Source organism: Camelus dromedarius, chromosome 1 (assembly GCF_036321535.1).
Source record: "Camelus dromedarius isolate mCamDro1 chromosome 1, mCamDro1.pat, whole genome shotgun sequence".
Classification (NCBI taxonomy): Eukaryota; Metazoa; Chordata; class Mammalia; order Artiodactyla; family Camelidae; genus Camelus; species Camelus dromedarius.
This window is the reverse complement of record NC_087436.1, coordinates 49222354-49235417: the sequence shown is the minus strand read 5'-3', so window position 1 is coordinate 49235417 and position 13064 is coordinate 49222354. Positions and strand designations below refer to the sequence as shown.

The 13064-nt window shown below is 41.7% G+C and overlaps 1 non-coding gene across 1 annotated transcript; it reads left to right on the top strand.

Moving 5' to 3' along the window:
* The first annotated feature begins 11707 nt into the window (after nt 1-11707).
* Nucleotides 11708-11781, top strand: TRNAA-GGC (transfer RNA alanine (anticodon GGC)). The gene has a single exon. It is a non-coding gene; the product is annotated as a tRNA-Ala (tRNA).
* Nucleotides 11782-13064: the final 1283 nt, after the last annotated feature.

Genomic DNA, 13064 nt, shown 5'->3' with positions numbered 1-13064 from the left:
AAGAAACTCCCAACAAACAGGACCAGACCTCTTCACCAGAAAATTCTACCAAACATTTACGGAAGAGTTAATACCTATCTTTTTCTATTCCAAAAAAGTAAAGACTAGGGAACACTTCCAAATTCATTCTACAAGGCCAGTCTTACACTGATACAAAAACCAGATGACATTAAAAAAATAAATAAAATAAAATGAAGAATATTACAGGCCAATATCCTTGATGAACATAAATGTAAAAATCCTCAACAAAACATTAGCATATCAAATTCAACAATATATAAAAAGAATCATACATCATGAGCAAGTGGGATTTATTCCAGGGATGCAAAGATGGTTCCATATCCATAGATCAGTCAATGTGACACACCATATTAACAAAATAAAGGGTAAAAATTACATGATAATCTCAACAGATGCAGAAAAAGCATTTGACAAAATTCAACATCTATTTAAGATAAATGCTCTCAACAAAGTTGGTATAGAGGGAACATACCTTAATATAATAAAAGCTATTTATGACAAACCCACAACCAACATCATTCTCACTGGTGACAAGCTGAAAGCTTTTCCTGTAAGATCAGGAACAAAACAAGGATGTTCACCCTCACCACTTCCATTTAACATAGTGTTGGAAGTCCTAGCCACAACAATCAGACAAAGGAAAAAAAGGCATTTGAAGGGAAGAATTACAGCTGTCATTATTTGAAGATGACATGTTACTATGTACAGAAAACCCTAAAGACTCCACCAAAATCAAGAGCCCAGAAATGAACTCCACACATATAAGGCAAACTATATCTGACAAGAGAACCAAGAATATTCAATGTGGGAAAAGGGTTGGGAAAACTGGATAAACATGTGTAGAATGGAATTGGACCCCTATGTTAGGCCACTCAGAAAAAAGTAACTCAACTGAATTAAAGACTTAAATTGAAGACCTAAAGCCATTATACTTGTAGAAGAAAACTTAGGAAGAAATCTCCCTGACATTTGGTCTTGGCTATGATTTCCTGGATAAGACAACAAAAGCACAAGCAGCAAAAGCAAAAATGTGTGACCACATCCAACTGAAAAGCTTCTGCACAGCAAAAGAAACAATCAACAAAGTGAAAAGACAACCTATAGAATGGGAGAAAGTATTTGCAAATCATGTATCTGACAAACAGTTAATATCCAAAATACAGTCAGTCCTTCCTTATCTGTGGGCAATAAGCTCCAAGACCCACTACTGGATGTCTGAAACCGCAGATGGTATCAAACTCTATACATATTTCTTTTCTACACATACATACCTATGATAAGGCTTAACTTATAAATTAGGCACAGTAAGAGATTAACAGCAATAACTAATCATAGAATTGTAACAATATGCTGTAACAAACCTTATGTGAATGTAATCTCTAATGATAAAATGATAAAACGCCTACATGCTGAGAGGAAGTGAGGTGAATGACGTAGGCACTGTAACCTAGTGTTAGGCTCTGATTGGCCGACTGACAATCCATCAGCAGCAGGGTCATCTGCTTTAGGTGATTTCGAATCATTGAGCCAAGATGATGTCAATGTTTGGGGATCTTGGGCAGGACAGAGCAGGACTGCATGAGGTTTCATTATGCTGCTCAGATCAGTGCAGAATTTAAAACTTATGAACTATTTCTTTCAGAAATAGTCCATAATATTTCCAGAATATTCCATTTACTATTTTTGGACCTTGGTTGACAGGGAATAACTGAAACCACAGATAAGGGGGGACTACTGTACATCAAGAATTCAAGCAACTCAAAAGCAAAAAATAAACGACAATCTGATTGAAAATACGCAAACTGAATAAACAGTTTTCCAAAGACGACGTACAGATGGCTAACAGGTACATGAAAAATTGCTTGACATTACTAATCATAAGGGAAATGCAAATCAAAACCACAATAAGATATCATGTCACACCTGTTAGAATGACTATCATCAAAAAGAGAACAAGTTTTGGTGAGGGTGTAGAGAGGAATCCTTGTGCACTGTTGGTGGGAATGTAAATTCATGCATCCTCTGCGGAAAACAGTATGGAGGTTCCTCAAAAAAATTAAAAATGGAACTACCATATGAACTAGGAGTCCACTTCTGGGTGTATATCCAAAGTAATTAAAACTAGGATCTCATAGAGATATCTGAACTCCCATGTACATTGCAGCATTACTCACAATAACCAAGATATGGAAACAACTTAAGTGTCTGTCAGTGGATGAATAGATGATTCACCCATGAGAAAAAAAAGGAAATCCTGCCATTTGCAACTACTTGGATGAACCTTGAGGGTACCATGCTAAGTGAAGTATGTCAGACAGAGAAAGATAAACAACTGTGTGATCTCATTTATATGCAGAATCAAAAAAAAGTCAAACTCAGAAACAGAAAGTAGAATGGTTGTTATTGGTCAAAGGGTATAAACTTCCAGTTACAAGATTAACATGTTTGGGGATCTAATGTAAGCATGGTTGTTTTAGCTAATAATGCTGTATTATATATACTTGAATGTTGCTAAGAAAATAGATCTTAAGCATTCTCAACACAAAAAATGAAATAACTATATGACTGGATGGAGGTGATAGCTAAGCCTATGATGGTAATCATTTTGCAACACATAAATGTATCAAATCATACATAATATTTTGTGTCAATTAGATCTCAATAAACCTAGGGAAACAAAGCCAGAAATAAGGAGACCAGACGAAAGGCCACTGTAGGAAGCCAAGTAAGAGACCAAAGTGGTAGAGGTGATGAGAAGTGGAGGAATCAAGGATGTGGCTATGAAAGAAACAAAGAATGACCTCAAAGACTTTGGCTTGGGCAACTGGATGATTGAAATTATCATTTACTCAGGAGGAAACAATGAAATTCAGCTGGGAAAACTTTAGGAGAAGGTTTGGAGGCTGGGAAGAGTTAGGAGTTCAAAGATGTTCAGTTTGAGATGCTTACCAGATACTCAAGTGGAGGTACTGCAAAGTCAATTGGTAACAAAATCTTCTTCAGAGAAGAATGGCTGGAGATTCAAATGTGGGAGTCATATCAGCATAAGATGGCACTAAAGCCATTAGACTACATAAAATCTCCTAAGGGGGAGTGTAGAGATGCCCAAGGACTGAGGTCTGGGCCATTTCAATATTCAGAGATTGAGATGTGGAAAAGAACCCTACAAAGAAGGCTGAAAGAGCCATTCATGACGTAGGTGGCAGTGGCGGTGGGTGGAGATGTTATCTAGAAACCAAGTGAAGAAAGAGCTTTTTCTTATTTAAAAAAATAAAAAAAAAATGATCAACTGTGTTCAGTCCTGCTCGAGGTCAACAAAAATGAGGCGTGAGAGTGGACTGCTGGGTTTAGAAACAGGCAGATCATGATTGAGAACTATAGGAGCTGTTCTGGGGGAATGGCACAAGCCAAAGCCTGACTGGACAGAGCTCAAAAGTAGAGAGGAGGATGAAGCAACATGGATGGACCTAGAGGTGATCATACTAAGTGAAGTACGTCAGGCAGAGAAAGACAAATACCATATGTTGTCATGTATATGGGGAATCTAAAAAATGATACAAATGAACTCATTTACAAGATAGAAACAGACTTGCAGACATAGAAAATAAACTTATGGTTACCAAAAGGGAAAGCGTGGGGAGGGATAAATTAGGAGTTTGGGGTTAGCAGATACAAAACTACTATATATAAAATAGATAAAATATAAGGTCCTACTGTATAGCACGGGGAACTAAATTTACTATCTTGTAGTAACCTATAATGAAAAAGAATATGAAAAGGTTATATCCATATATATACACACACACATATTTATGTATACATATAACCGAATCACTATGCTGTACACCTGAAACTTATACAACGTTGTAAATCAACTGCACTTCAATTTTAAAAAATTTTTTTAATAAATAGAAAAAAAAAAGTGGAGAAGAGAATTCAGACAGTGGGTCTCAGTGGTTGTTTCAAGGAGTTTTGCTATGAAGAGAGAAGAGAAATGAGGCGTTATCTGGAGGGAGGTGGAGGCAAGGAAAAGGCTTTTTAAGCTGGGATACCACGGAGGATCTCAGTATGCAGACTGGAATGATTCTCTACGAGACTGACTCAGTATGCAGACTGGAAGTCTCTACGAGAATTGACAAAGTGGGAGAAAGAGTAAGGGGAGAATACTGGCGTGATGTACTTGAGTAGGCAAGAGCCTTCTTTAAATTAAAAACATGACGACGAAACCAGGACCCAGGGCAGTAAAGCAACTTGGCTGAGGTCACAAGGCAGTAAGGGGTGGGCCAGGCCTTCCTCTACTTCCTTCAAGAGGTTTCCACCCAATCACAGCTGCGGATCCCACAACTAAAGGCAGAAGAGACAGGCAGGTAAAAGCCCACTGACTTGATAGATTCCATCGTTGTATTAAATAAATGCTATTTGATAGCAATCAAATATGTGTCCCATTTCTAACTGAAGTGGGTTTTTTCCTTAAAAGTGCTGGTAGGTCTTTCATATGTAAAGCTCATTTGTAATTATGATAAAAATTTTGTATAGTGACAGCTCATGTCTCAAATGCTAAAAAGATAATTTGTAAATCAGAAGTAGGCAAATAATCTCTCTTACCCCAAAGGTGCACATGCAATTTCTTAACTAGGAAGCATCAACATCCCGTGCAATGCAAAGTCCCAGGCTAGTCCAGGTTGGTGTAGAACTTGGATAAGAGGAAGTTTGCAGGGGTTTACTCCTGTTTCTTTTCTTTTTTTTTTTTTAACATAATGCCATCATAAACCTTAGGAAGATAGACATTTGAGGCAGAAAATAACATTAAGTGCATTTTTAATAAAATCCACCACTGAAGTTGAGTTCGACGGGGAATTAAGTGTAAACTATAATATGGTTGGTTGGTTGTTTCTTGTCCACTTCAATTGCAGTAACTCAGTGTATCTAATAAGTATTATTATTATTGTTATTGATTAAATTATATAACCTCTTTAAGCTTTGTTTAGACACTTGGTAAATGAGGGATAACACATTTGCTGCAAAGTCGTTGCGGAGATGAAATAAAATCATTTACATAAAATAGTGTGTAGCAGCATTCTCAGGACAGAGTAAGCACTCAGATGTAGCCTGTGCAGCCCACTTCCCGCCTCCTTCAATTCCACCCCAGGCAGTGGGGCTGGTAGGAGGAGAGCCAGGATTCCCCCCTGCCTGCTCGTCACTCTCAACAGCCAAGCATTATTATGTGCCCAGTACTGCTGAGTTACAGAAAAGCTACACCAGCGTCTGCCTTCAAAGACCTTTGTGCACAGTCAGGGTGACAGGCTTTGAGAGCGGCCCCCACCCCTGACCACATCCCTTCAGGGGTTTCTTCCTGCTCCTAAGGTCAAGTTCAACCTCCTGCCCAGGGCCTGCAGAAGCCTTTGTGATGGGTCTCTGCTTTGGGTTCTGGTCACATCTCTTGCATCTCTCTCCACACTCCTCTGCCCCCATCTTTAGTCCCACCTTACACTCTAGTCATATCGAACTCTTTTTAGTTCCTCCACAGTGGCAACTCCTTGTGAAACTTCGACTCCTCCAACCTGGGTTGGCGTCCCTCCCCACAGCCCTCTCTCCCCTCTCACACCACTCACCAGGCTACAGCCGCTTGGCTTGCTTAGCTCGTCAAAGCAGGGATGGGGGTCCTATGGGCCCTGGTTTCACTCCCCACCCACCACTTCCCACCCAATCTGGCATGTAAGAGGCATTCAAATGATATTAAATCACAATTCCCTGAAAGAACTGATTATGAAACTGCATTAAGACAAGGTTGCATAGGCTTGGAGCATGATGAAGGCTGTTGCTGTTAAGAAATGTGGAGCTCAAAGGAGGGAGACCTAGAGGCTGAGCAGCCTGGGAAAGTGACACTTCAGCAACGTGGGAATACCCAAGGGCTTTCATAAGTAGCAAGGAAGGTGGGAAACTCAAGAGCAAATCCTTGGACTTAAGAGGGGAAAAAAGGGACAAAACACAAAACGGAAGAAGAGCCAGAATCTACAAAATAATCCAGTTGATCTAAATATATTTCCTGGGTACAAACTATGTTCAGGGCAATGTGGAAGATAAACAAAGCACAGGAAAGAACTGTCACCCTTCAGAGGCTGATGATGAGAGGTGGGATGTGTGGATGACAAAGTGGAAGTGGGAAATAATTAGGCACCAAATACGTGGTTAAACACGCCTCTGGATTATTCAAAGGAACCAGGGGGCACTGGGAGGGGCCGTTCCCAGGGAAGGCTGCGTACAAGAGGTGAGATGTGAGCGGGGCTTTGCAGGATGGAGGTGACAGGACAGAGAAATGCTGCCTGAAGGGCACTCTATTTTAGGAAGCTCCCTCCACAAATATTCGGATAGGACCCTTCTCCTCTGGACAGTATTCTTTTATAAATACCAAAGGTAAAAGGACTTGGAGGCAAGTGGGTAAAGCAGACAGAAATGTGGGCTTTCAAGAACCCTGAGTTTAATTCCCAGCTCTGTGCTTTGGGAACAATCTCCTCACCCTGTAAGTGGTGGTGGCAGCATGACTCTCACAAACGTGGCAGCAAGGATGTCGTGAGCTGAGCGCTGGAACGTGTGCCACAAGATGCCTGGTGCCGAGAAGCCTGGCTCTTCCAGACAATTCAGAGAGGCTGCGGGGAGGATGAACTTGTGCTCACCAGCTAAAGATCATTCTCCGAGACAAGAGCAAGTGGAGCAGAAAGGGGAGAGGCTGCAGAAAGGCGCTTTTGAAAGAGTTAGATCAGCAGAGGAAATAACACAGGCCACGGTCATAAAAGCCCAGAGAGTATGTTGTATCTTTAAAAGCAACAGAGATGAAGCAAAGCGTTGAACTGACAGAGGAAGCTGATGACACTGAGAGAGCTCAAGGCTTGAAATAAGAGAACTGGGAAAGGGGCCAGAGGACAGAGGGCATGCATTTTCCCCCGAAACTAGGGAAGTGAAAGATCCAAACCAAGAGTTAAGTCCTGGCTAATTCTGTAAAATCAGCACATACAGCTTTTTAAAAGACAAAACAAAACCAAAAATTGAAGTAAAAGGAGAATGGACATTTGAGGGGTATCCTGTCCCACAAAAGGACAGGTCATGGTGAGCAGCAAGGAAGAGGGGAGAGCACAGCCTTTGCTAGTGTCAGACAGATGTCTCTACCCTCACTCACCGGTATCTTCTACAAATGAGCACAAAAGCAGGAGTCACAGCGAGCCTGCAGTATTTCAGGCCCACCAAACGGAGAAGGACAAATGTTGGCCTAAGGAAAATCTAACAGGAGGAAAAAAAGAAAAAAAGAAAAACCTGCATCATTCTGAATGGTGTGTTAAAAACAGCTGGGAAGTAAACACAGTAAATCCCAGGCTGGGAGAGCTTGCCTCTGGAGAAAAGTTCCACAAATGCAGCTCACCACTTGACAGAGGAACCTAGTTCTCAGCTGGGCCAATTCAACCAAGGTCACCACCTCCTACACAGATACAGAGAACAGCTGGCGTGGAGCTGACCTCTCGCTGGGTCTGTGACCCATGACTGTTGGGCCCAAAGACACAGGACATGGCTGTAGACAATCCTTCCTGACTTTATCCTGAGGCTGAAATCCAGAACATACAGGCCGGGATCCAGGTATTCTTCCTCTCTTCCTGGGCTCTGGGTCCCTGAGTCAGCCCTGGTGACGAGAGGACAAAGACTCAAAGGGTCAGTGTACACACATTTCAAGACAGCAAAGAGGTCCTGGGAAGCTGTCCAATCGCACAGTGAAGATGGCTGAAAGACAGCCATCTCCAAATCAGTACCAGCCCCGCTTTCCCCTCTGGCTTTACCTAAATGCATATTCATTTTAAAACAGTTTCTTAAAGGAATCCCATGTGGAGAAGATAAATGAGAGTGGCAGTCAATGTAAGCACGGGCATGGCTGACTGTGGGGCCCGAGTTCAAATGAGGGTTTCATCAATTATGAACCTGTAATTAACTAGCAAGCTAGTTAACTTCTTCATGTTTGAGTTTCTTTACCAAGAAAGTGGGGAGAATGATACCCACAGCTCAGGAAACTGTTGAAAGGGTTAAGTAAGATCATTCATGAATGTCAGTTCTCAGCATAGTGTCTGTCCCTGTGTGCTCACTAAATGGTGCTGAGAGAAGGTTATTATTCTGTAAACCTGGGATTTCACCCGACATTGACTAATTTCAGACTAAAATGTTTTTAAAGTTTCAAAAGGTAACACAGTTCAACTAGAACTTCACTCAGCAGCATAGATGAATCTCACAAAATGTTGAACAGCAATAACAAAAAAGCCAAAAACCAAAAAGGACTTATTACACTATTTAATCCATAGAAAGTTCAAAGATAGGCAAGACAAATCCATGACATTAAGAAAGCAGGGTGGTTGTTACCCTTCAGAGAGAAGGCAGAGGGTTAGTGGTGTGTACTGATTGTCAGAGGGTGTTTTCTTTCTGTATCTAGAAGCTGGTTACATCTGTATCTGAGAGCAGGTTACAGGATGTGTCCATGCGGGAGCTCACTGACCTATATACTTAGGACGGATGCCCTTCTCTGCATGTATACTTCATTATAAAGTTCACTAAACAAAACTTTGGGGGCGGGGGTAATTAGATTTATTTACTTATTTATTTAATGGAGGAACTGGGGATTGAACCCAGGACCTCATGCATGTTAAGCACATACCCTACCACTGTAACATCCTCCCCTAAATAAAATTTTTAAATGGTTTTAAAAGTTCTCTTTTTTTCTCTCATATACTATAGGAAACTGGCTCCTCACAGTCACTCATTCATTCCACAAATACTTCTTGAAAACCTACTATGTGCCAGGCAGCATTCCAGATGCAGGGGATACAAGAGCAAACAAGACAGAGATCCTGCTTTTAGCTACAAAGGAATCTTCCTTTTTCAGGGAGGGCAGAAGGCTCGGTACGGTAGAGCGGGAAGAAGAATCCCGGCTAAAACACCTATTAATTTCCAGTTTCCTCATGAAGCAAATGGGCATGATAACTGTCTTGCCTTCTTTACAGAGAATCTTTGTATATTTTTACCCAGACCAGGTAAGGAGAAAAACCTTTCCCCTGGTATCTCATAAAGAACACAAGAGGATCACGTGAATAACACCTGCAATGAAGTCCTCATAGCAGAGGTTAGAACAGCTTCTCCCAACCCCAAATATGGCTCTCTAGATCCTCTTTATTTTGCCTTCTAATGGGGGTTTCTAATTTCATTCATGGTTTCAAAATTCCAAAATCTGGGAGAGTGCCTAAGAGTAACTTCAGTGGTGAGGTAACTCAAAATATCAATTTCCATTAATACTCCCCCAAAGTGAAGTCTTAACACCTAAGATGAAGAGTGATGTCAACAAAATTGTGGACTAGGAATCTCCAAGCCCTTACTTTCCCACAGAAACATCACACACACACACATACACACGCTAAAATAACCTTATAGGAGTGCTAGAATAAAGAAGTCAAAAGTCTACCAGCAACCAAGAGGACACCCAATCAAGAAAAAGCCACATGAAAAATGGTAGGAACCTTTGTGCTATTTTACTTGCCTTCGCTCCACCACCTCCTGGGCAAGGCAGAGTCTGAGGGAGGCAGTGTTAGTCTAGAAAAGGCCACATCTCAGTTTCCAACTCCTTCCCATGAGCCAGTGGGTCAGAGCAGATCTTATCTGCAATGTTCTAGCCTGTCTGGCATCCGCCTGAATGCCTAGTCTCTGTTTCATCCAACTTAGAGCTCAGGTGGGGAGAAGGAATGGGAGTCGGTCAAGAAAGCTACAAGGCGACTGAGACCAGTAGGTGTCCAGAGTAAGAGGTGACTGATGGAGACATACAACAGACCATCAGTAGCCCTGCTGAGAAGCTGGGTGAGACACTGTGGAGAAGTAAAACATTCAAAAGCAGCCTTGTATGTGTGTGTGTTGAGGGCAGCGGGTGGGTGATTAAAAAAATTACACACGGGCCTAGACCAAACTCATGCTCAGAAAAGTCCTTAAGTTTTCCACTCAGGCTTATCCCAAGGCCCAGAGCACACCTAGCTAATTAGTAAAGGACCACCCTAGCATGGAGCCAGTCTACAAAGACTGGGAGAGACTGCTATTTTTCCAAATGCTTGATTTTCAACAATAAAAAAAAAAATCACAAGGTACACAAAGAAACAGGAAAATACGGTCCATTCCAAAGAAGAAAATAAACTGACAGAAAGCATCCCTAAAGAAGCACAGGCATCAGATTTACTAGACAAAACATTTAAAACTAGCTTACTCAACAACAAAACACACAACCCAGTTACAAAATGATGAAGGACCTGAATGAACATTTCTCTGAGGAGATGTACAAAAGACCAGTAGACATGAAAAGATGTTCAACATCAGTAATCATTACAGAAACGCAAGTCAGCCACAATGACATGGTAACACCTCACACTCATCAGGATTTCCACAAGTGTGCAGGTGAGGAATGAAGAAAGTAGAACTCTCATGCATTGCTGGTGGGAATGTAAAATGGTTCAGTGTGGAATGGTTTCTTGAAAAATCAAACACAGAATTACCATATCATCTAGCAATTTCACTTTGGGGTGCATACCCAAAATAAGTGAAAGCAGAGACTCAGATATACGTACGCCCATGTTCTTAGGCATCGTTATTCACAAGAGGTGGAAGCAGCCCTAATATCCACTGACAGATGAATGGTATTATGGATCAAATATCTGTGCCCTCCTCCAAAGTTCATATGTTGAAATCCTAACCCCTGCAATGTGATGGTATTAGGAGGTGGGTCTTTGGGGAGGTAATTAGGGCATGATGATGGACCCCTCATGAATGAGATTAGTGTCCTCATCAGAAGAGACACAAGAGCTGGCTCCCTCTCTGCTCTGCACCACGTGAGGATACAGCAAGGAGAGCCAGCTGCAAACCAGGAAGAAGATTTTGCCCAGGATCTACTGGGCCCTTGATCTCTGATTCCCAGCATAAGAAATATATGTGTATTGTTTTAGCTACCCAGCCTAAGGTAGTTTGTTACAGCAAACTGACTAAGACAAATGGAAAAACAAAGTATAGTACATACACATGCAATGGAATATTATTCAGCCACAAAGGAATAATTTTGAGACATGCTACAACATGGATAAACCTTGAAAACATTATGCTAAGTGAAATAAGCCAGACACAAAAAAGACAAATGTTGTATGATTTCTCTTATATGAGGCACCTAGAGGAGTCAGATTTACAGAGACAGAAAATTGAACAGTTGCTGCCAGAGTTGGGAGTAGAGGAAAATGGGGAGTTAGTGTTTAATGGGAATAGAATTTCAGTTTGGGAAACTTGAAAAATTTCTGGAAATGGATAATGGAGATGGTCACATAACATGTGAATGTACTAAATGCCACTGAACTATATACCTAAAAATTGTTAAAATGGTAAATTTTATGTCACGTATAATCACAATCAAAATAAAAAAATAAAACCTAAGTTGAAAATGTGGACTTTAACATATGTGATTTTAAGAAAAGTCAGTCCCTTTGCGTCCCCTTCTAAACATTACCTCCTGAAGCCCTTCCAATGTTTTTCATTTATTTATACCTTCAACAAATATTTATTGAATATCAATCATGTGCCAGGTCCTGGTCTAGACACTGGAGATATACCAGTTTAGAAACAAAACAGGCGGGGAGGGGGAAGGGTATAGCTCAGTGGTAGAGCACATGCCTGGCATGTATGAGGTCCTGGGTTCAATACCCAGTATCTCCATTAAAAAAAATAATAACCATTTCAATTAAAAAATGCAAATTTTAAAAATATATAAATAAACCTAATTATGCACACCCCGCCCCCCAAAAAAATTAAAAACAAAAAACACCTCTGTGCTCTTGGGGCACTTGCATCATAGTCATCAGGAATTCCGGAGCTACTGATGCCTGAAGTCAACCTCCACTGTGCTCTGGGGCAGTCAGCTCCGCACAGGCAAGGACTTTCATGGCAAAGATGTCAAATAACGGCCTTCAATATCAATTCAGTTGAGCATCTATAAGACGCCAGTCTTTGTGGAAGAACCGCAAAGAGCCCTGGAGGTAAAGATAAACATGACTGGGCCCTGCCTCCTACAGGCGTCCTTGCGAGTACAGCAGCAGGTGGAGAGCATCTCCACGGAGCACTCCGTGCCTGTGGATGGGGAGGACTCTGCTGGCCAGTCACAGTATTTTCAGGCCAAGGTACAGAACTTCCCAAAGGCCCTGCTTTCATCTCCAGGTAGGCTGTGATGTCCCTTGTCTATTTGCAGCTTAGGAAGTTATAAGCTTAGTAAAGATATTAGTAATCACTAACCTTCATAGACAATTTCCCCATGGGCCAAAGATTGATCTAAGTGCCTTATGTGGATAAACTTTCATTCCTCATTAATCACCATTTAAGGGAAGTCCTGTTATTAGCTCCATTTTATAGTTGAGAAAACTGAGACAAAGAACTGAAATCATTTTCTCCAGATCGCAGAGCTGAGACGTGACTCCAGAGCCTGGATGAAAGGAAGGCAGATGCGAGGAATTCTCTTTTATCTGGATCTCTGGCCGACCAATCAAAACAGCCATAGGTTCAGCAGCTCAGCCCTTTGCCCAGCTGTCTATTTATGACTAGAGCTCCCAGAGGGCCACATGTAAAATTACCCTCATCCAGGACTGCCAGTGGAGTCCTGTGGGTTGTGTCTGGGCTCCATTAAGAAATACTGCCCCCTCTTCCTTTGTTCCCTGGCAAAGGGATCTGGATCAGAGAGAGGGAGAGGGGAAGGGAAAGACAAAATGTCTCAGATCCAATGACACCACTTAGAACACTGAGTTTACATCACATCCACCTAACCCCCAGGTGGGCCTTGCATGTCTGACTCTCTAAGAGAGCTGGTGGAAAACAGCACCCCGTGATGTGGTGTCACAACACCTGGGACCCTGCTCTAGTCAGTGCTTCCAGCTCTGAATGACAAAAGCCAAACAGTGTGGGTGTAGGTGGGCGTGCGTCTGGTTCCAAGCACACGCCAGCAGCTGATG